At 41.4% G+C, this 22,552-nt stretch overlaps 1 protein-coding gene across 16 annotated transcripts in view; it reads left to right on the top strand.

Annotated features, from left to right (window-relative positions):
- BACH2 (BTB domain and CNC homolog 2) overlaps nt 1-22,552 on the top strand; it is a 202,408-nt gene that overhangs the window by 78,114 nt on the left and 101,742 nt on the right. For 5 of the 16 annotated variants that reach the window (XM_068937786.1, XM_068937801.1, XM_068937783.1 and 2 more), the window contains one exon: nt 10,651-10,759. The exons of 2 other annotated variants lie outside the window; for them this stretch is intronic. The gene's annotated coding sequence lies outside the window, so the exon portion shown is untranslated. Of the gene's footprint in view, nt 1-10,650; nt 10,760-11,228; nt 11,311-11,925; nt 11,987-22,552 lie in introns of all 16 variants that reach the window. 9 more of the 16 variants (XM_068937796.1, XM_068937785.1, XM_068937788.1 and 6 more) reach the window with 6 other exon arrangements.

Below are 22,552 nucleotides of genomic sequence, written 5' to 3'. Positions count from 1 at the left end.
AAAAAAGCTGCATGATTATGTACAACTGTGAAAGCTTTTTTTTTTATCACCGTAAGTTTGGAAATGTAAGTAACAAAGCAGATGAGTCATGTGGGTCATGTGAAGTGAGTGCCCATTAAAAAAAAAAAAACTTTGCAGCTCATTATCATGTGTTTTCTGTCTAACACTTATTTTATGGAAAGAAAACTTTTCAAACTTCTAAGATTCTAAATTTTATTGGTGTTATTCATCATTCATCCTTGGAGCTGTAAAGACAGGCTGTGCGAGATGTAAGAACCCAGTGCCCAGGTTGAAAGGACGACAGAGGCCGGAGAGTTTCTGCAGCAGAGCAGCTCCTTATCCTGTCTGAACGCTTGGTCAGTAGTAGTTTTGAGATGGATGCAAAAAAACCTACAACTGGCATTTGTATATTGAACCTGGTTACGACTCCTAGCAGCTGCCAAAATTAGTTCAAAATAGCTTTTGCCCAGAGAGCAGTGCTGTAGATTTATATTTGAGCTACGTGGACTTCGTAAGGGTTGGAAACTGAGATTCTAGACAGCGTAACTTTCTGCTTTTTTGACACAGACTTTCATGTCGTGAAATTTTTGTATTTTGAGCGCTGGGTCATGAGACGTTCAGTCTAAAGCATGTCATTGTTCCACGACTGAATATTTGCCCCTCTGGAGTTTTAGACCGCTATAGTTTACAGAACGGGAAAAAGAGCACGTTGTTGACGTTTGGGTTATCATCCTTTATGTTGCAGTAATGCCCAGAGGCCGAGCAGGTCAGGGCCCCGTTGTGCTATACGCTCCATAAATGCACAATGACAGAACCTGCCCGGAGAGCTTGGAGCCTAGTTGACTTTTTTCAAATGGCAACTGTCACATGCTGCTCAGGAGTGTGGAGGACCGGGCTGAAGCTTAGGAGAGTTGCGTAAAGCAGGAATAATTCAGGTGAGGCAGCCAAATGTGCATTGTAAATGCAATTAACAGTAAGGACATTAGCACTGCTTTCTTCACGTAGGTGAGCAGATACAAATACACAGCTTGTTGTGTCGATGACTTTCTGATATATCGCAAAGCCTTATAATAAACGTTCCTCAAGCGTAATGGACTACCTCATTCATCCTCGCCTCCTGTTTTATCTCTGCCAGCACCAATTCCAGTAGGACCAGTGTGAAAACAAGCTGTTAAAAACAAAAATGAGTATTAGAGAGGCATTGTTTCTCCTTCCAAACGTGAAATCTCTCTGCCTTGTCCATCCTTGTGCTTATGTATGCAGCACCCCGTAGCGAAGGACAGGGAATAGTTTCCCTGGAATAGGGGGATGTTTAAGCTGTGCTTAAAAAGTGCTGGAAAATAAAATCACACACAGCTGAAAGGGAGAATCTCCCCATTTTTCTGTGGGATACAACACATCACAGTGCATGCTTCTAACTCTGGATAATACCAGGGTAGTAAGCCTTTATGCTGGTGATAAAATTCTTTTTATTAATAATTAAATGCTCTTCAGTGTATGAATGTTTTGTCCATGTTTATAGTGTGTATCTATCTGAAGCACGTGCAGATGGGCTTCTGCTTTGTGACTGGAAATTTGGGAATGAAATGAAATGTTTTTAAATTCTCTAATATGTATCAAGAGTCCATTGGGTGTTTTTTGTACACAACATACAACAGCGTGATCCAGTTCCTGTGGCACGTGCTTTAAGCGATCTGCATGATTCAGCAGGGGCATTGCTGCTGTGACTGGTCTGCAGTCCTTGTAAACGAGTGTAATTAAAACCCTGTATCCCACCTTACATCACTAGGTAGTCTCTCTGAAGTAGTGTGTATGCTCTGCGCGGCACCACTGTGGGTACAAGCTGAAGCAAAACTTCATTATGTTTGACAGTGTCTTTTTAGCTGAAGTACTGCCATGATTTGCATGACAGTAGTGAATCCCAAAATTGGTTGATTGCCGAGAGAGACTTTAAGCTGTGAAGACAGACATGAGAGAGAAAAAGAATTAAATGCTTAATTAATGGATTTGTACTTGCTGTTTCTTGAAGAGTGGCTTTTTTTCTTCTCTCCTGTATTGTTTATTTTAAGGTACCATACGTTTTACCACAAGCTGTATATAGAAATTTGGTAAAGAAGCCCACACATGAGCATGAAGAGGGTTCTGAGTATGATGATCTAGTAGCTGAGTATTGGACCTTTCTAAGAGAAAAATATTTTGGGCTGCCAATGTATAAGGGTTATTTGGCCAGTGTTGTATATTCTAACAATGGCGTCTATGCAATCGTATAGCTACTCTTACTCCTATGGTACTAAAATGAACCTGTTAGCTGAGCTTTAACTTTTTGTGGGAGAAATTCTCCCCCCTTTTCATGCATTCTTTATAACATGTTTTCATCAGAATTCTAGTTACCAACTTTGACATTTCTTTGGTGTCTCCTTATGTTAGTTCCTTGCTTCCCACATGCTGTTTTATGTGAAGGTCTTTATAAGATGCTTCAAAGGACTAAAATCCTTCATGGTAATAGAGATGCCAACATGCGTGACAGTTCTTATCCACCCAAAATGGCAGCAATTGACTTGTATTTTTTCATATAAACTGATTTTTCTCTCAGAAAAGTTTTCACTTAGAGAAGGTAGCTATTAATTACTTACCTATCCATGTTTCAGTATGCCACTGTCTCGTTAAATAGCTCCCTTGTCTATTTCTCTCAGAAACTATAAAGTGCTCTTTTCGGCAGAACAAGCTAGATGACGTCTTGACACTTCCCTAATGTTTTCAAATCCTAGTGGGTTTGACTGAATTATTGGATTTGTTTGAACTTCAGATTTGGGTCTTGTAACTATGCACAGATGAAAGCTAAAAAGGTTGACAAAAACACGCTTGCAATTGGAAGCGCTAGGTTTGGCATAGTTATCTTTGGCAGCATGAGCCTTGTCAAGTCCAAGAACAAGAATGAACGTAAATCTGTTTTGATAGTAGTAATTGTTTTGCGTTACGGTAGTTATTACTACCTTCACCATTGTTTTATTGGGAAATGCAAAGTAAGGCACAGGTCTCACCCCCAGTATTTTGGTACTCAGCAAGGCACACACTTGCAGAAGATCATTGTCCTCACATTGCAGATGGAGGATAGCGGTGGGTGTGTAAGAGTAGGTTGCCTAAGAAATCGGAGGCTGGCCTCAGTTGGTGGGTTCTGATCTTCCATGTGTTAGCCCAGCGCCTTAATGCAGAGCGGCCCTGCTCTCAGTGACCAGTACGCAGCTTTTTCTCTTTCTGAGAGACAGTGCTGTTGCCCCTGAGAAAGCTGGAAAGCTACGTCCATCCAAACAGTGAAGCTTTCGATGATATCATTGTTAAGGATAAGCGGAGGAGTTTATTTCTGATCTTTTAGTGGTCATGGGATTTGGAAGTTCTGTGAGAGAACATCGTCAATCGTGGTTTTAGTGTGATGGAAGGATTCATTTAATAACATTAGATCTGTGTGCATGGAGCCATTAAGGAACGAGTGCAAGTAGGTGGCACCTCTTTTGCTATTATTTCTGCGACTTCACTTCTCAGTATTATGCTGTAATTTCAGTGCTCCTACAGCCCTCTCCTGGTGGGCACAGATGCTTTTTATGAGCCTCTGCACAGGGGTTGATCAGATCAATAGATGTTTAGAATAATTTATAAGATTCTCCTACATATTTTGTTTTCTTTTAATAACTCTGTATTTTATTCCTGTGAATATCTCGTGCCATGCATCTGTCTATTTGGGGAGCTAATCCTGTAGTGGTAGGCATCTATTTCAGGAGCAGCCTAGGCAAAGTATAGGTTATTGTCGTACTGTCATCCGTTACTGTCTGTAATAGGTTATATGGCTAGTATTTTAGTGTGAGTGTAATGTAAGAGTTCAGGAGGGAAAGCTCTATTTGCAGCATGAAGTCATTAAAAATATTCTGTGTGGATTTTTCCAAAAGAATAAGCAGACCAAGTGTTAGTTGGCCCTATGCCAGAATATAAAATATCCTTGCAGAGCATCAGTTGAAGCTCCAAGTCAGCTTAAAAGGCAGCTTTATATGGGTTTGCTGAGTATCCCTTTAAAAAAAAAAAGGTTTGTGTACAGAAGTAGCAAATGAATTCAGTTCTATCAGAAAGTAGGTCAGTGACTGACCTCCCGATAGCATGAGGCAGCAGTTCCTAGTGGAACTGACAGCTCAGCAGCATGAACCCTCAGTGTCTCCAGGAAACTTGTTTTGACAAATGTAAACACATTATATCCTGTATTCCTCTTTTTTTTTTTTTTTTTTTTGCTGCTGCATCAGAAACCACAAACTGTCACTCTCCATCCCCTTTCTTCACCCCTTCTGGTCCCCAAAGGGAAATGCCTTGTAACGTAGCTAATAATTTTTGCAAGGCTGTGTAATGAGTAAGGCATTCCAGTAGGGTTTTTTTTTTTTTTTGACAGCTGAAGTTGAGCACTTTAAAACTAGACTTGACTAAAATCCAAACCAAAGTGTTTCTGATGGTGAGGAAAGTCACTGGAAAGACAGGAATTGGATGAATTTAGGATCCATGTGTCCTGGTCTTTGCATTGCTTTATGCTGAACGAAACTTCTGCATCTTCAGTGTTTCTATTGCCAACTTCAGCAACCGTGTTGCTGAACAAATAGCACTCTGGAAACATCCTCGCTGCAGCCCAGCAATTCCTGAAATGGGGAGTTTTTTGTAATCTGAGGGGAAATGCCGAACAGTTGATAATATTTTTCCCTAGCATGCCTCCCCACTTTCCTCCTTGAGGCACCCCATAAAAAAACTACCTCAAAGGACATGGAGGTAGTTTATGTTCTCCTTTTCATTGAGTTGTCTTTATAGCAGGGATAAAAAGATGAATCTTACACTACTGGCTTCACTGGCTAGTGCCTTTCTGGCAGGGATTACTGCCACGGAAGTCACTGTGGACTAAAGGGGCAAGGAGGGCTTCTGGCTGCAGTGCTGTATTTTAGTGGGTGAGACAGATCACTGAAAAGCTGCAGAGGTGGCTCTTTCCTTGGACTGTAACCAGATTGCACAGTCAAGTCAAAGCCACACAAAGCAGAAGGGAGGACCTCAGTAAGTACTCACCAAAATGGTCCGATTTAAAAGTCACATACCTGTTTGACAGTTCTGGATTTTCTTAGTTGTCTGGTTGTCTTTTCTGGCATCAGGTGGCCCCAAAAGATCCAGAGAATTCTGTGCTCAGTCATGCAAGTGCTTTTTAAAGAGTGATTTTTACTATGTGATATTTATCACCAGAGCCGTCAGTTGTGCTTTGTCATTTAGCTGAATCTTTAAGTTCATTTGTTTGTGAGTATTGCATTAAAATCAAAAATGGATGACATTGTCCAAGCAAGAAGTAGACATTTGATTTGAGAGCAGCCGTGGGAATATATCCATTTGAATTTTTCTTAACCCAAATGCTTTTAGCTTTGATAAAAGTTTGACCGCAGTGGACACAAGTTGAGGAAGAAACTAGATGATTTATTTGACCAAAAAAAGCCGTAGCAGTTCAGGAAGAAGGTGGTCCTCTTTCAATTAAGTACATGTTTTGCTTCATAGTTATTGCTATAGATAATGCTGGCATTGACTGTTACCATGCAACAATTGTAATGCCAACAAAGTTGTGAAAAATATAATAATGTATGCAGTTAGAAAAAGGCTCCAATTGTAAAGCAAAGGGAAAGGATGCCCATGTGCATGTGTGTGAGTCCGTTTGTGTGCCGGGGAGGGGAGGCAGTTCCCAGTTTGCCTACGGAGGGATTCTTGTACTTCCTTTTTTGATGGAGCCCGCAAAGGGGGAAACAGAGATGTTGGCTTTCAAGTGATTAAACTCTTCACAGAGCCACTAAGTTCCTTCTACTTTAAAGGGATGGAAGCGCAAGGTGCGCTCCACAGAGGCACGAACAAAGATCTCATCCCTTTTCCCACCGTTTCATGCTTGCAGAGCTCTCACTTCCCGTAACTCCCTCCCCTACTCCGATGAGGAGGTGGGAGAGTCACAAAGGGAAGGATTTCTTCAGGCCTGGGCTTTGCTAAGCAAGCCGGTGCAGATCCAGATCTTTTCAGTTCAAGGTAATTTGAACATCTGAGTCCCTTCTTAAGGTTTCAGAAATGGAGCTATTTTTGAATCCCCCCCCCTCAGCTGGAAGCTACAGGGTTTTTTCTCTGCTCCCCCAAATGCTAGCAGGAGTTCCTGTGAGGCCATCCAGATAAGCTGCTTCCTTGTTTGCTGGTGGGCGGCAGACCTCAGTGCAAGAGATATGACGCCGTGACCTTTGCAGCGGTACGAAGACGAAGGTAGAATACAGACAGGAAAATAACCCACGTTCAAGTTAGTCACTGATGTCACTTGCCTTGGGAGAGGAGAGACTTTCATAAACCCCAGCAAATCTGAAGTATTTGGGTTACTGCAGAGCAGTTACTCTGCCCTCTCTGGTTGGAAAAGTGGTGCCCGGGGAACAAAAAAGCTGCAACCCCACTTTTTTTTTCCAGTTAGGGAACATCTGTTTCACACCGTCTGCACCGCACACGCACAGTTGCTACCCAGTACGTTTCTCATATATTGTACTTTATCCCTTCAGTTACATAGCTGCGTCATCAAGACAGCAGGATAAATTCATATGTTCTGTTTTTGCGTGGGAAATCTTGGTGAGGGCTTGCTGGAGCAAACATCTCCTTTATGGCCATGCAGACAGCAGCTGGAGAGGAACTCACTGCGGGATCAGCTGAACCTCTGCCATCCTCTCCCTGCCGAAACCTGAGGGACAGAGCAGTGCGGTCCGATATAGGAAGGCCACAGAACTGACTTGATCTCCATTTCCCAGTTGTTGAAGCCCTCTTGGCCTTCCTGCACTTCCTAATGTCGGGGAGAACTTTCCCCTTGCCCTGCAGAAACAAGGACAATCAAGGGTAGACTGTAGGTTACAGCAGGCAAGAGCTCAGGCAAAGGGACGTGGGCCATAAAGGCCTTTTTGCTTGCAGGTGCTTTCTTCATATTCACAAGGTGGTTCTGTCAGGAAGAAACCTGTCACAAGTGAATGTTTTTTAATGGAAATGGACACTTTTTTCCAAAAAAGTCGGTGAACAGTTCCCTCTTTTTTTTTCCAGATCAGTGCTGTTCACCAGGTTAGTGGAGATGTCTTGGGCTTTTTCTGTCCCAAAATAAGAACTCAAGGAGTTTAAGCTACTTGTATTTCCTTCTATACAGCACAGGAGCAAAAAAGCGTGCAAGAGATCGTATTTGGGCAGTGGAGATAACTTGCAATAGAGCTTAGATTTTTATCAGTTTTCCTCTAATCTGGAGGAAAATTGGTGTTACCCTCTGGGTAAAAGAAGAGGTAGTTGTACAGCTGCCGATTTTGAGCTAAGAGTTGGATCATCTTTATTTCAGCCTCATCGACTCTTGAACCGAATCCAGTGACACAGTGCATTTCATATGATGCACTGGAAATATTTCTAACTTTTTGCTACATAGGAAGGGGGAGGTAGGAGTTTCTACTTGATTGCTTTTCTAAATGCACAGCAATCTAAACTAATTAAGCATGGATGATATCATTTCAGTCAGCAGAACAAGATAATGTCCGTCTCGACTGTATGATGTGAATGTGTAATCCTCAGTGTCTCTGCTTCCATTAGATCTAAAAGAGTAATCAGTGTCATTTGTCAGAGTAACGTCTCAGATGATGGACAAATTTGGTACAGGGAAATACGCTACTTGTCTGCCAGTAGGAGTGGCTCTGCATGTGCTGATCAATTCTCCATATCCATCTATTGCAAAAATACCAGTAGTTAGCTTGAACTGTCACAAACAAGTTTGCACACTGTTCTGTTTTGGTGCAAAGCAAGCCAGAGGAGCAGCGCTGTGTCAGAGTTCTGCATTTTAACAGGAAGAAGTTTAGAAAAGGTGAGCGAGGTGTGAACAAGTGAAGCGTCCATATGAACTTTCATCCCCCGTAATACTTTGCAGGAGGTCTTTTTAGGTGCAGTAATATGTCCTGGGTTTTGTAGAGAAATTATGTGGATCATTGCTTGCCCCAGTGTAGGCACAGGCTAGGGTGAGTGGATTGCTTCTGCAAAGGTGCCAAGTTACCTCTCTTTGTGAATGACTCACACACAGCACCTCTTCCACGTCTTCTTTGTACAAATGTTGAGGAAAAAAAGGTAAATGATGTCCTTGTATTGCAAAGCTGATTTCCAGAATGAAGTTCCGCTGCGCTCGTACAAAGTGTGTGCTCCAAGCGGTGACTGGCTTTAGTAAAGGGTAACTGAGCATTTCCAGTCCAGACTGCTGGTGCACACCATAAAACAGTGGCTTGCAAGTGCTCCTCAAGAAGCCCATTGACTGAGAATACTCAGTTCTCAGTAATGTGCTCCTTTGCTAAAGTATTCTAGTGTCTGGGGTTTTGCCTCGTGGAGGGTCCAGCTTGCCTCTTTTTCTCCATGTGCGGATATTACAGACATGGCAGTGTAACGGCTTGGTTTGGTTGCCGGATGAAAGGCCCTACTTTACCTGGGCAGCTCTACGGAGTTCTGTTCCGTAAAATTTAAACATAAAGATGTTTACGCCTTGGCCAGATAGATGCATTATTTATTTCCTGTTGATTGGGTCTCCCCAGCCTTAGCCTTATGTCTTAGCCTTGATTTATTCTTGTGTGTAGCTCACAGTTTTAATTAGCATGTTGCCTACTGAAACACTGCTCATTTCAGGCAAAACCACCATTTTGCCCATTACTGAATCTAATGCGTAAACAAGACAGATTATTTATCCTGCCTTGAACAAGAAGAGGAGGAGTTGTTTAAGAGCCGCCGTGGGCACAAGTGCTGACTAATGGTTACTATCTTCAGTACAAAGAAATCAATTTGGACCTTGTCTGAGGAACACTGCTGCTTTTTTTTTCATGTAGCGGTATACAGAAGAATTGAGAAATAAATGCGTTCACTTAAGATAACAAGTGACAGCTGAGAACAATTAAAACTCTTACTTGGAGCTATATATTTTTTCTGTCTACAGTAGGTGGGTGGTGTCTGCAACTCTGAATAGCTGATGCAGGGTATTTGTCATTGGTCTGATGTTATCATTCACAGAGAAGAAAAAGTATCATGCAAGGTTATTTATTTTACAGCCTTTTCTCATTGCTTCACACAACACGTAGCTCTTGGTAGATGGAAAAGGGTTTTTTTTTTTCGTGTTAGAATCTTGTTGGCAATAAATACATGCCTAACTGTAAGAGGAGAAAAGTTTCACAACCTAGCTTGTTTTGTGAAGCCCAAACATTTGTGAAGCTTACAAACCCTCAAACTTTGCATAATGTGCCCATCCCTGATCTCAAACATGAGGTGGCAGAAGAGGGAAGTGTTACTTTTTTTAACCAACAACTCATGACTGTGTCAACACATGACAATTTGTCAAAGCTTTCTGTAGTGGTGCTGTAAATTAATTTTTAGCATCAGTTGTGAGTGGTAAACACGTTGTGCAGTGTGAACATTTCTTAGTACAGTGTGAGTTGTCAGCAGCTTGCTATCTACCCTAAAAGAAAAAAATTAAAGGAGGGAAGGATGAAAGCTCATTTACTAGTACAAAGTGGATCTGAGTCTGCAAAAATTAGATACGCGGTGGTATGTTTATTCTCCTCCAACCTAATCAGCACAGCCTTGAAATTTGGGACTTGACTTCCCCATTAATGTTAAGAACCTGAAATTGCAACTTTCTGTCCTGTGCTCCAAAAAGTGCTTAACGGTGAACAGGTGTCTTAGGCTGATGGCTCGATAAATGAGAGCCCTCTCTGTACTTTTGGGACCTTGAATTTTTGCTCTACTTGCTTTAAAAGTAGAATTTGTCATGCAAATGTGAGCATGCTCCTCTATTGCAAAGTCTTACTTAAAGGACATAAAATGCTTTAAAAAAAAAAAAAGGCAGCCCAAACAGAAATGATGGGGGCTGTACTCTCTCTTCCTTGCCTGCCCCAGTGCTGTTTCTTCTCCATGCCTATCCAGCTGTTGTGATAGGGTTCACAGTAACGGTTCATACAGTAGGAGTTGACGTGACAGAAGAAAGCGTTTGGTATGAAAAGCTGGGGAGTATGTACTGTAGAAAACAACTCTTCAGATACAAACCTATTTTAATCTGTCACTTTAACAGCACAAGCAGTAATAACCTCCCAACCTAACAATGACTGTTAAGTTGAACATTAATTCGTTCAGTCATTGAATTGCTAACATGTCTAAAACTTGCAAGTGAACACCCACTCAAGAGAGAAAAAGAACTTAGTGCCTGGAATTCTTGGCCTTACTGAAATCACCTAGATTTTTGACGCTAAAGCCAGTATTTCATCTTGCATTTCCTGAGAATGCTTTAGGTAGAACTAGATTAAAAAAAAAAAAAACAGCTGTGCTAGTTTGTTCGTTGCTTTGATACAGTCAGCATGGGTTTTTTTCTCAAGCGTAGTCGCTCTCAGCTTCAGCTGCCTAGGTGGGCTTTGACTGTGATTGGGAGCTCCTTCCTGTAAACGGACATCACACTTTAAGCTTGGTGTGAGAACTTTTATACAGTCCTACTGAAGTTAGTTTTAACCTGATTATGATTTAAAAAAGAAAGACAACTTTATTTGCGTATTTGCTCACAAAGGATTTTGGTTTTATTTCCTTTTCTAGATATAACTGTAGGTGCTTCTTATGTGAAAGAGCTGAGCCACGCCATCCAGTAAACTGTCTAAAGCAGCAGTTGGCTTGCTTGGAAATCATTTCCAGGACTGTGTTGTAAGTAAGTATTTTTACAAAAGGAACATAAAATGATTTCTTTAGTTTGGGGGGATTTTTGGATATTTTGCTTGCTCCCTACAATTTTATAGTTTTACTGTCACATCTAGTCTGCAGTAGCAATGCACATGAGGATATGAACGCTCCTATGTCTGAAACATTTAGCTAAAGCCCTTTAAAGCCCTGTCCTCTTGCTGGCTTGTTCTGAAACTCCATGGCACAGTAGCTAAACATTTCTGAGAATAGGCAGCTACATGTAAGTCTAGCAAGAAATTTGGCAAAATACATATTGATCTATTTTGTCATTTGCCAGTGCAATTTTCCACTCTGTGGCCTGTATGGTTTTTCAGAAATAGGCCTTTAGTGTTCATCGCTGCCTGCATTTGTGCTATGCTGGGCTGGCCTTGCTAGTGCACGTGCTTATTGCAGATGTTCCAGGGCGTAAACTGTGATCTGCCTACCTTGATTTGCAGTGCTCCATGGATAACTGCCGTTGATAACCTAACTGGTCAGAAAAGAGCGCTGGTTTGTCTGTTCTGACGTGCCATGTGTATGGTAAGGGACCCTCAGAAGGCTGTGAACAACAATGATTTGGTCTCTTGGATCCGTCTGTGATGAGTATATGTGAATGAAAAAGATCCTGTTTCAGGTTAAGAGCCAATTGCATTGAGTATGGCATTGAAAACCTGTTTGTACTTAAAAACGAACATCATCATCCTAGAAAACGTTGAGAAGTGTTCCAAGAAAACCTCATAATGCCATTTATATGGTCACTTTTGAAAGTATAATCCGTTCGGGGATGTTTGTGACCTAAAATTTTATAAGTATTTTATTATTTCTTTTTATATTCCCCTCATTTTCCTGTTGCTGATGATGCGGGTTATCCTGACAGGAGAAATATTTATGACTTAAGTGCGTTTCCCTCAAAATGGCCTCTGACAATATGATCCCTTCAGAGAATGAGGGCAAAGTTAGTGACTTAGGACTCAAGTCACTTAAAGTTAAGCACATGGGTGTATTTTACTGTTTGCTCATACTGCTCAGCACCTTGCAAAGTAGTCCCTACAGGTTATGTTTGCAGTATATAATAAGCTAGTTGGAAGTGCTAATCCCAGTACTCAGTCTTTCCTCCCCAGGTGGTAAAGTAATTGAATCGTTTCTTTGGAATAGATTTCTTGTTGGTGGATTTTTGTTCTGCGTGGTCAACTGACACACCTGGATCACTCTCCAGGTGAGATGGTGCTTGACAAAAATCCTTCTCAGTTCTGCCGCTGTCTGCCAGGTGTTGTGTGCTGACTGCCGTTTTATCTTTGCTCTACGCCTGCCAGGCCAGCGTAGTGCTCAGCTCGATTCTACGTGGGCAGACACGAATAAGAGGGGGAAAAAAGGACCTATTTGCTGCCAGTGGTGGGACTTCAGCTCTGGCATTTGGACAGAGAAATGAGTGAGGCAACTGCTTGGGGAAGGTTATATATACATTTAGAACAAAACAAAATTTATATTCTTGGCATCCTGCCTGTAAATGGTCGATCTCCTCCTGGAGTATGACTCTGAGCTCAACCTGCGATTGTTTTGAGTGCGGGAGGCAGGTGCCTGGCTAGCTGTGGGGTCACAAGTGCTCCTTGTCTTCTCGTGCGTGGCAGTGCAGCACTTAGAGCGGGAAGCCTTGCTCCGACCTTGCGCCCTGGGTGGCACTGCTGTCATTGTTGTCCATAACCATTGCAGCTATTTCAAGGAGAACTTTTGGTTTTATTGCCCTTAGCATTCATTTTATGTTACGGTGTTTTAATCACTGTGGCACCAAGAGCTGAAGCTGTGTTATGTAATTTACACTGAAGTAATCATAACTTGTTTCCTAGACCAGGTTCGACCATGGTGTCCCCGCATGCATGCTACGGAAGCAGTGGTGCAATCTCGGTTATACCAATCCCTCAAAGGATTCACTACTGCAGTGTGACTTTCTGCCTCATGTCCTTTGAATTTAACTGTATTAGTCTGTCTGTTGGTGCCAGAAGGCCACATACTAGATCTCTCTGAGGCCTCAAAACAGTAGATACATGTTTTTAAATAGTTAAATAATTGTTAATTATGATTCATGAATAGCTTTTCCCGAACTATTAAGTAATATCAAACTGAATTTTTCAATCAGTAATTGTTTTTTCAGCTGCTGAGTGGGACTGAGTTTTAAATATTTTTAGAGGGTTATTTTTGCGGCTGCTTAGCTGCTTTTAGCATAAAAGTTTAAAATTATTTTGTAGGGCTTGACAGCCATGGATGCACATTGGGCAAAAGCTGATGAAAGCCTGTGGTTGAAATGGAATGATTGCATTCTTTTGATGCACCTTGGTTAGTTTTGGATAGTTTGGGCTTCATCCACATAAGCTGAAAATAGCATATTGGCCACTTTTTGAAAGTTTGTGGTTTTGCAGGATTTTCTCAGAAATGCCCAAAGTTTTTTCTTTTTACCATGTTAGCTGCTATACATCGGTGAAAATTAACTGTTTTTTTCCTCTCAAATTGCTTTTTGTAAAGGATTCAGCCAGAGTGGATTATTTCATGAAATAACAGTTTAACTTGCTACATCTTGTTGCAATTAATGTAGTATTACAGAATTTTGTGTTAGAAATGCGTTACGTGCCGTTTGCTGAAAGATCTGAAGCCATTTTCAAATATCAATTAAACCACAATCATGACGATAATAGAGACACTGTGTTTTTACGCATAAAAACGTGTTTTTACCTTAGTGCTGCAGTACTCTGACTGAGAGTACGTTGCTCACATCTGCACAGTGGTTCATTAGCCAAGCCAGCAAATCATTTTAGGCACTTTAATGCAATGGCTTTCCAGTAGCTTTTCTTTAGCTGATTGCTCATTTTGATATATTGCATAGCAGGATTGGATCATTTACTTAGGATTTTTTTTGTGCATCTCCTTTCTCTCGTTTTCCCACTAGATCTGTCACGTTGCCTCAGAACACTGCTGCTTGTATGAGCGCTTGCTTATAAGAAATCTCCTTCTAAACACTACTGACATATTTTGATGAAGCCATGATTATGAGTACAGAGTATACAAATGAAAGACGCTTAACACTTAGAGCTAGAGAGAGGTTAATGTTGGTAGGGAAGAAGACCATACTTTTTTTTTTTTAAGCCACGATATAAAAGAAGCAGAATAAAAAGCTTCCACAAAGCAGAAGTGCAAGTGAAATGTAACATAGTGGCTAGACAAATGAAAGAAGCACATTCATTTAAAAACGCACAAAACCTTTAAATTTCAAGGCCCTGGTAGAAAAGCTGGTCTGTCGGGCGCCCAGTTTGGACTGGGTACTCAACTGGAACTCATGGTCGGGGTTCAGTTCCCCCCACTCAGTCATAGGTTTCCTGTGTGTTGTAGGGCAAGCTACTTAATCTGCCCCATGACTGACTTCCTCATTTTTAAAATGGAGATCATCCTCCTCCCTTCCAAGGGTGTGTTGTGACGGTGAAATCTACTGATGCTTCCAAAAGACTTGGCTGTTACAATGGGCAGAGCCCATCTAGGAGCTGGAGTGAGAGGGATGAGCTTCCTTGCAGGGTTAGTCACCTCTGTTGCTTGCGTTTTGGTGTTCTGGGAGTAGAGGAAACGATCTAGAAAGTTGAGGGGGGTTGTTTTTCTGAGTCTTTCAGATCTGGTTTTCATGGAGTGTGGCTGCCCTTGTGGTAGGCATTTGGAATATTCTCCGTCTCTCACCTTTCTTCTCACTGTCTGTCTCCTGATAGCTTTGAGTCATTCCTATCTGCCTGACACGCACGACCCACACAAACCCAACTGGATCAAAAATACAGCTTCTGTCATCTCCTGAATTATACAGAGATTTCTTGACATTTAAATATGGCTGTGCCTTTTCATAAGAAAGAAACTGAAGAAAACATGAGCCTATTCAGGAAGTATCAAAAGTGACCCTAGCTAGCAAATAAAGAAGAATGTAAGAGTGAGCCTCCTGGCAAGGTGTGCATTGGCACAGTGTTGCTGCACCTGCTGAAGGTTTCTGGACAGCCGGGCACTGGAATTAAACAGGTCAGCTGGCCTCTAGTCGCTCTGCTCCTCCACTCAGCCCCTAACAGGCAAATATTCATTTAAGAGATTTTGATATGAATCTCACACAGTGCTGATGCTAATTCTGAGTAAGGAATCAGAAATGACAAGTCACATGCCTTTTGATGTGTCCTTTTACCTTACGTGGGTTACTAGTCAAGCTTTTCTCACCATTTACTGGCATTCTTTTTCTCTGGGAAGAGGGTGTGGAGCCCTATAGACTCTTTTTCTTCTCCAAACATTAGTAATGCTCTTCTCCAGCCACTGACAAGATCTTGAAAGTGCAAGCAGGTTCATGTTCAGACCAGGGCCGCTTTTGTTTTTTGTTTGATTCTGCTACAACAGCTCTTTCTGTTTCCTGTCCTCCCACCTTCTTACTGCCTTCCCTTTTTTTGGCTTTGCTTTCACAAACCTTCCTTTGACCTGACCCTCAACTTTCTCCAAGTTGCTAGGGTTGATAAGAGATCCTCCTCGTTGGGACCTGCATATCCTCCCATCCCTACCGTATTTCTGTCCTTCTCTTGTGTCCACGTAAATGCTTCCTCTGCTGTCGTTGGAGATCCCTGCTCACTCAGACCTCTTTCTGCTCCTGGTTCTCTCTGTCCTGGCCCTTCCCTGAGAAGTTTTTTCTTCCTCGTGACTTGTGTCCTGTAGGATACAGCAGTGGTGCAAGGTGTGCTGTTCCCTTCTCCACCTCCCGGCTCCTCTCTCCTCTACTTATTCCTTATTTATCTAAACTGCAGTCAGACTTTATCTTGGGTGGGTTGGCTTTTCTCCAGTAGCTCTCTCATCAAGTTGCATTCCTGTGGTTTTTTCCTCACAATTTCACTGCACCTTGTCCCTTTCTCGCCATTCACGACGCAGGGTTTTGTTTTGTTTTGTTTTGTTTTCACATTTGGACCTCAGTTGAAGACAGGGGGTCCACGTAGTAGCCTAAATTCTGAACCCGGATGCCAAATAAGAGTACCTGCCCTGGGTCAGACCAAAGGTCCATCAGCCCAGCCTGTGACCACAAGCAGGAGCAGACATCTCTACGAAGGCAGCAGGCACATGGGGACAGTGCTGGACACTGGGAGGATGCACTGACAGATCGGTGATTTAGAGCCCTCTCCAGCCAGAGGTGGCACCATTAGGTTGTAAAAAGCCTTAATGGACCTGGAGTGGTCCGGTGAGTTACTCCCATTTTAAACAAGTAAAGAACCCACTTCTCGCTTGGAGGGAAGCAGTGCAGCTCAGAGTTGGCTGCTGCATCTAGCCCAAACCTCTAAGTATAAGGATTTTCAATTACAGGATTGTGTCATCTGTTCCAGAATTGGTTAGTTCAGAGTCCCCTGCCATGAGAAAACAGGGATGTTTGAGACGTGGCACTGCTGCCGCTGGGTGTCCCCTCTCTGCCTTTAATGGTTACCAGTCTTCCCAACTGCAGAAGTACAAGGATTTCTAGTAAACGTGAGCATTCAGTCTGCTTACAGCTTTATATTCCTGCTGCCTAAAAATGCTGCAACGGCTTAGTTGTCCATTGCTATTTAAACGCCACGCCCAAGCTACAAGTAACTAGTTATTGAACTGATTTAGTTTTATACCCAAGACATAATTTTCCTTCTGCAGATCGGGAGGCCTGCTATTTAACACAGTGTAATTGACTTTAGCTGTAAGATTCAATATACTTATCTAGGATTACAGTTCAATAAAATCTGATCGTGCCTAGAGCAAAAGGAATTGTAGAAACACCCAGTGATGGTTTTCTGCCTTTTCCGCAGACAAGCTAAATTGCATGTCTTCTGATCTTTACATTTTTGGTTATGTTGCGGCTTGACCTATTCATTCTGGTGAGAGCTGGCAGAAACAGCTTTCAATGCCACCATTTCACATGGAGACCACGCCAAGTGACTGAAATGTTGTATAGTATTCTTAAGTCAGTTTTACATGACTAACTCTCTCATTTCAATGTGCCCTCCTGGTGACGGGGTGGGGGAAAGGGAAGTAAACTGTGTCTGGTTTCATTATGAAGATGATGATTATAGAATCCCCAATGTATATGAGATTAAAAACGCTATAATTTTATAGACCTAATTGCGCACAAAGAACAAAATCTGAAATCATTTCAGTCACTAAACGTCTTTTTGTCTTGCCTCACCCGGTGTAGAAGAAATAAATACGGGAAAACAAACATTTATTCCAAACGTCCTCTTACTATTTACCAAGTAGAAATCTGTATTAGGCCAATTTCTACATAGAAGCATTCACTGGCCAGCTTGCATTGCCTTTTATGACTGTGTACTGTAATTGTGGAGAGCCTTTTTGCCCAGCTACTCATTAATGTGTTTTTCATTAGCTACTGTGAACTAATGGGAAAGCATTAGATTAAGTTTTTAGCTTGCAGAGCTTCAGGGAAAAGTCGAGATGTTTTCAGCGAGACCAGGACACACGCACAGGTAATGAGTAATTTGGGATGACTGCTGAACAGATAGTGTGGGAAGTATCCTTGGCTGAACCGAGAGCACAAACTCTGTTGATCATACTTCCTAGAGATGTGCCCCAAACCACGATCCTTAATCCAAATGGGCACCAATTCTTACCTACTGCATACTTCTTTTCTGAGTTATTTCTTCTGAGTATTATACTGTTGCAAACTGGAGAGGAAAAACAGACTCTCAGACCTGAAGTAATTGATTTTCCTGGTTCTGGCACACTGATGTCACAAACAGTAAGATACAGAAAAACACTGATTTGTATAGCGTTGATTTGTACAGCATTGGCTGTACTAGTCCTTCTTTATACAACTGCCTGTTTTGCACATAATTTTAAACAACTACTAAGGCAACAAAGAATAACAAAATGGAATAAACAAGTCAGAATGGGCAGATGTTGTGATATGAGTTAAAACAAAACTGCAAAAGCCATGAGAACTGGAAAGAGTGGCTCTTTTACATGGCAAAAGTTAAGCTGTAATTACTGGGTGCAGAGCATGTTTTTATTACAGGAATAAGCTGTGAGCGTGGATCATGCCTGAGACCCTTGAAGCTGGTTCACCCGTAATTTAAGAGCAAAGAAGGCTCTCTAAAAGAATTGTTTCTTATTTTCTAGTTACAGAATCGACTTTGAGCTTGGATTAATGCACGTTGATTCTTGCTGCTTCTTTGGGTGATGGGACTTAACTGTGATGGGGATAGTACTGATACCAAAATTCTGGTTTCAGATAGCATGAAACTGAAGAAGAAAATAAACCTAGTATTCAAGTTGTCTATTTGAGTTAAGCTGATATGAAGAACTAAGTAGACATTTAAAATACAGCATTTGCTATTTTAGTTTCCTTTCTGTGTTCTTTATGAACTGGTGAATCCTCTTTTTCTTTGTTCCCCATGCTTTTGTTATATATATATTTTTTTTCTTCATGACATTCAAGAGTTGGTGCAAAATGAGCTAAACAGCAATCATAATAGACACAAATAGTCACTTCAAATTTTGCCCACTTAGCCTGTGGCAAAACACTAATGTATGTTAGTGCACTGCCTACTGGTATGCAGTGCCAGACTGCGTTGTTAGCATTGACAATGCTCTCATGAAACCAGAAGTGATTCTTTCACTTACTTGCTTGAGATTGCAAAATGCCCTTAATTCTCATTCATTTTTTCACTGCTGCCTCCATCTTACTGTTGCCACCCTTGTACCTTGGAACAACAAAACTTCAAAGAGTTTGTAAAAGCCGCAATCAAAACGACGTATTGGCCTAGGTCTAATAGGGAATACGAGTACTGATACACGCAATCTCTTCTCAGATATGGCACAAAATATGTCTCCTCACATTTTGGGAGCACATTTGTCATTTTCTCTCTGCAATCCTTGAAGTTTGTGAAAGTATCATTCAAAAAATATGAAAGATTACCCAAATATATTGGAAGGTTGATGACACTCATTGGATTTTATTTTGGGTTTAAATAAAGCTATATGCTTCTGGGCATCATTTCTAAATCGTTATTGAGATTACATCTTGTTTAGTTTTGTCTTAGGTTTGTTTGGAAACATAGCTATGCAGTCATTCTTATATCAAAGGACATATGTAAATTGCTTGCGTTAAGATTTTTTTCAGTCACTGGAAAACAAGAGTTCCATTCTGGTCCGTTTGAAGGACAGAGACTGCAACATTTTGCAGATGTTTCTAAGTATTAGTTAATTGTCCAACAATCTACCACAATTAAGGAAATAAAATCTAATGTCACTTCCAGCCAGTAAATCATTTCTTTTTCCTTTTTGCCATTTGTTTCATCTCTTCTTTTCCTCTGCTCCTTTTGTCTTTTTTCTTCTTGTGTTGAAATCTACCTTGTATTGCTCTCAGTACTTGTTTCTTCTCGTGTCTTAATGGATCCTCCTCCTTATTCTCCAAAACTGCAGTATTCTCAGGTTGTCTTCCTATCTCTAAGTCCTATTTTTGAGAATTAGTAGTGTGCTCTGTAATCCGTGAGCTCTGTTGGATGTATCTGCATCAGCTTTATAGTTTGGATCAAGAGTTCTCTTCTGAAACAAATCTTCCAACTGTCCCCGGCTGCGAGGCTTTGTCTGGTGTTGGAAAGTAAGTAGTCTTGGAGCACGTGAACTGGATATCTTTTGAATGAAACTAAGCTGAAAGGTGTGCTCCAGAAGTATAGCTGATGTATTTCAATTGCTGGTGGGCTTTCAGTCCGCAGGACCAAGCTAGAGTTATCTAAGGTAACTTTCACAAACCAAGGTAAAATGCACTAAATGGGTATCACATTAGTTCCACAGCACTAGCGGTTACAATCTACAAACAAAGACTAATGTAGTAGTCTGGCCAGTAATTTATCAGTCATCTGGAAACATACCTCCAGTAAGAGCAAGTATCTGTTCTTCAGATACTTTCTCCTTAATCTGTAAATTACTAGTCCATTTAACAGGAGTCCATGTTCAGTTCCAAACTTAACACCTGAGTGATACCCATTGAGCTTGTGCTCCTGGTTCATCAGCTCTCCGTTTTCATCCTAATGGTGTAGTCTAATCCTTTTATTGTTGAAATCTCCTACCTGTTTCTCCCTTCAGTTTCCTTTTTTGTTCTAATGATTTTGCTATTCCAGGGCAGATTCCCTGGCAGGAGACCCACAGTGTGGCTGTCTGGGTGATCATTATCCTGGCTGTAGTAACCACTCTGTTTTACATCACCCGTTCCTCAAAAAACACCGCTAGAGGCAATTGCAGTCTCACTTGATTTTTAACCATTTAAAACATGTGAAAATAATTAATGAATTAACATGGGGAGGTGTAACCTGAAGAATACGGATGGGTGGGAGTGTATGTTGGAAGCATCGGAAATGGGATCACTCCATTATTCAAGTACTGATGTTAAAAGGTGGAAAAATCAGTGTACTCTCAAGTTTGATTGAACCTTCTTTTTTTTCATGTCTGTCTTCCTAAATGATACTTCATTTTGGAAAGTGCAGGGAGAGGGGAGAACAAGAAGTTCTTAAATTCCCAGCATTTCCTTTTGGGGACAAATTCTGCAGGGGCAGAGTTTGGAACTCTTCTAATAGTATTTGCAGCATTTAATTCCAATAAAATGCAATAAAATCACTGCTTCCACTGAGAATTGGCAGCATGTTCTTTCCGTAACAGAAGACCTGGTTTTGGTTTCTTTGTAGTACAGTTTGATTCAGACTGTACTGAGTTGACTGAAGAGAGTGAAATCTGTTTTTGACAGATGTTCCCCGCGATCTGGCAACTACAAACACTCCTGCAAGACGATAGACAGCTTGTTTACATAGGAAATCTTTTCTCTTTTTTTCTTTTTTTTTAAACAAAAAACACAAACAGAGCAACATTCAGATCAGTCATTCCGATCAAGGCAGTGTCAATTATTAGGCTATAAAAGGAACTGATGACTCAACTTAGACACAGCACTGCAGCGGTCTCCGATTTTCAGTTTCATAACAGATTCTTTTCAGGAATGATTTTCATTCATATGTTACGTTTAAACATGTTTCTGGAAGTGTGTATCGTTTTAAAATAGCGATGCAAGAGAGCAGCGGCGATGTATATGAATATTTGTGTAGGATTCAGGATACTTCCCCATGGCTCAGTGGGACGTTTGGCACGTTGTGGGATAGGGTTTCACCGATCACATCGTACACCAGGACTGTATCCACACAAAACTGCTTTGTCAGTCACCATTTTAAAATTATACATATGCGCGTGTCAATAAAATTGAAAAGAACTTTGATTCAGAGAGTGAAATATTTTGATCAGATCCCATACTTAGTAATTCCAGCAAGTGCATTTGTTAAAACTGGTGACTCAGAAATTGAAATGCAAAATGTTTCTCTGAACGGTGGCCGGAAATTAGCTCTGAAAACTGAAACAAAGCCCAGACCGCAGTTTTATCTATTTACTTAGTAATTTCAGATGTGTGAAAATCCATTTGTCTTTGGGAGACATTTTGATTCCTTTTCTGTAGAGCCTCTGTGATCCTTAGGCTGTATGATCAGCCATGCCAGGACTGTCTGACATGTCTAATTTTTAGTTTTAAAAAATGAGTTCCTTGTGAATGATTTCGTTGCCTGTAGCAATGTCTGATCCTGTCACGGCACTTGATAGAACTTGGTGAAGTATTAGGTAGGACAGGATGTTGGAATACTTGAGGTCATGTAATATTAAGGAAGAAATCCACAATAGTGGAATTGAATTGAGTGACTTGTTTGTTTAGTGTACAATACATAGGTTATATGTACAGCATACAGTGGTATCTCACTGCTCCAGGACAAACAAATCCAAGCGTTTCTCTGTCAAATGCAGACCCGTTGCCTCCTCTTCCGGTCCTGCTGCCTTGCCAGGCAGCACATGTGGCTCTTACCCAGTCAGATGCATTGTGTCTTCTGCTCTACCGTGTCCCACTGCGCTTCTTCAGAGTGCTGGGGAAAGAGCCCTTTCACCATCGCTTGATGAGTCAGTGCTCTCATTGTAATGCCATGCTAGGGATTGCAACTGTGTGTGTCCACTCATCCAAGCACTGACTGGACCCCGAGCCCCTCAAGCGCAGGAGATGCCATTGCATTTTGGTGCCAATTGGTCAGAGTTCTGAGCCCTCACCATTTGGTAAGGAAATACTTCTCAGTCATTCAAGAAAGAACAGACAGAGACCATCGAAGTGTTGTTGATAAAGGGGGTCTTGCTGCACAAAGGTTAGAAATCAGTATATCAGGCAATGGATATCAAAGGTGCTAAACAGATGATGTGAAAAAGGGAGAGCTGAGCTTCCCCTAGGGAAGATGGAGCCAATGTCTCTGGTCTGGTCCTCGTTCTGCACCCCAGGTGTTGGTGCTCTTCTCTCTGCCAGTATCTGAGTCACTGAAACTGAATCTAAGTGCTCTGGATTCACTGCGTGACCTTAGACAATGTAAGGACTCTTTTCCTGTCAGGTGCCATGTGCTCTGAGACCTGCGAATGAAAATCACAGTGGAGGAGGACCGAGTAACATATATGTTTAAGGGACTTACAATTCCCGTTGCAAGGCTGGTGGAGTAGTGTTCATTTCAAAGAGAAAACGGTCTGGATGATTTTCCTAATTACTGTTTACCTAAATAAATAAATAAATAAATAATGCATATTCATGGCTCTCACTAAAGTAACTCATGTTGAAATATTTACCTCTCAAGAGAATAATTATTGGGGTGGGGTGGGGATGCAGCAATTAATAATAAAACATTCAGAGAAGATT

Source organism: Struthio camelus, chromosome 3 (genome assembly GCF_040807025.1).
Source record: "Struthio camelus isolate bStrCam1 chromosome 3, bStrCam1.hap1, whole genome shotgun sequence".
NCBI lineage: Eukaryota > Metazoa > Chordata > Aves > Struthioniformes > Struthionidae > Struthio > Struthio camelus.
This window is presented reverse-complemented; position numbering and strand designations above follow the sequence as displayed.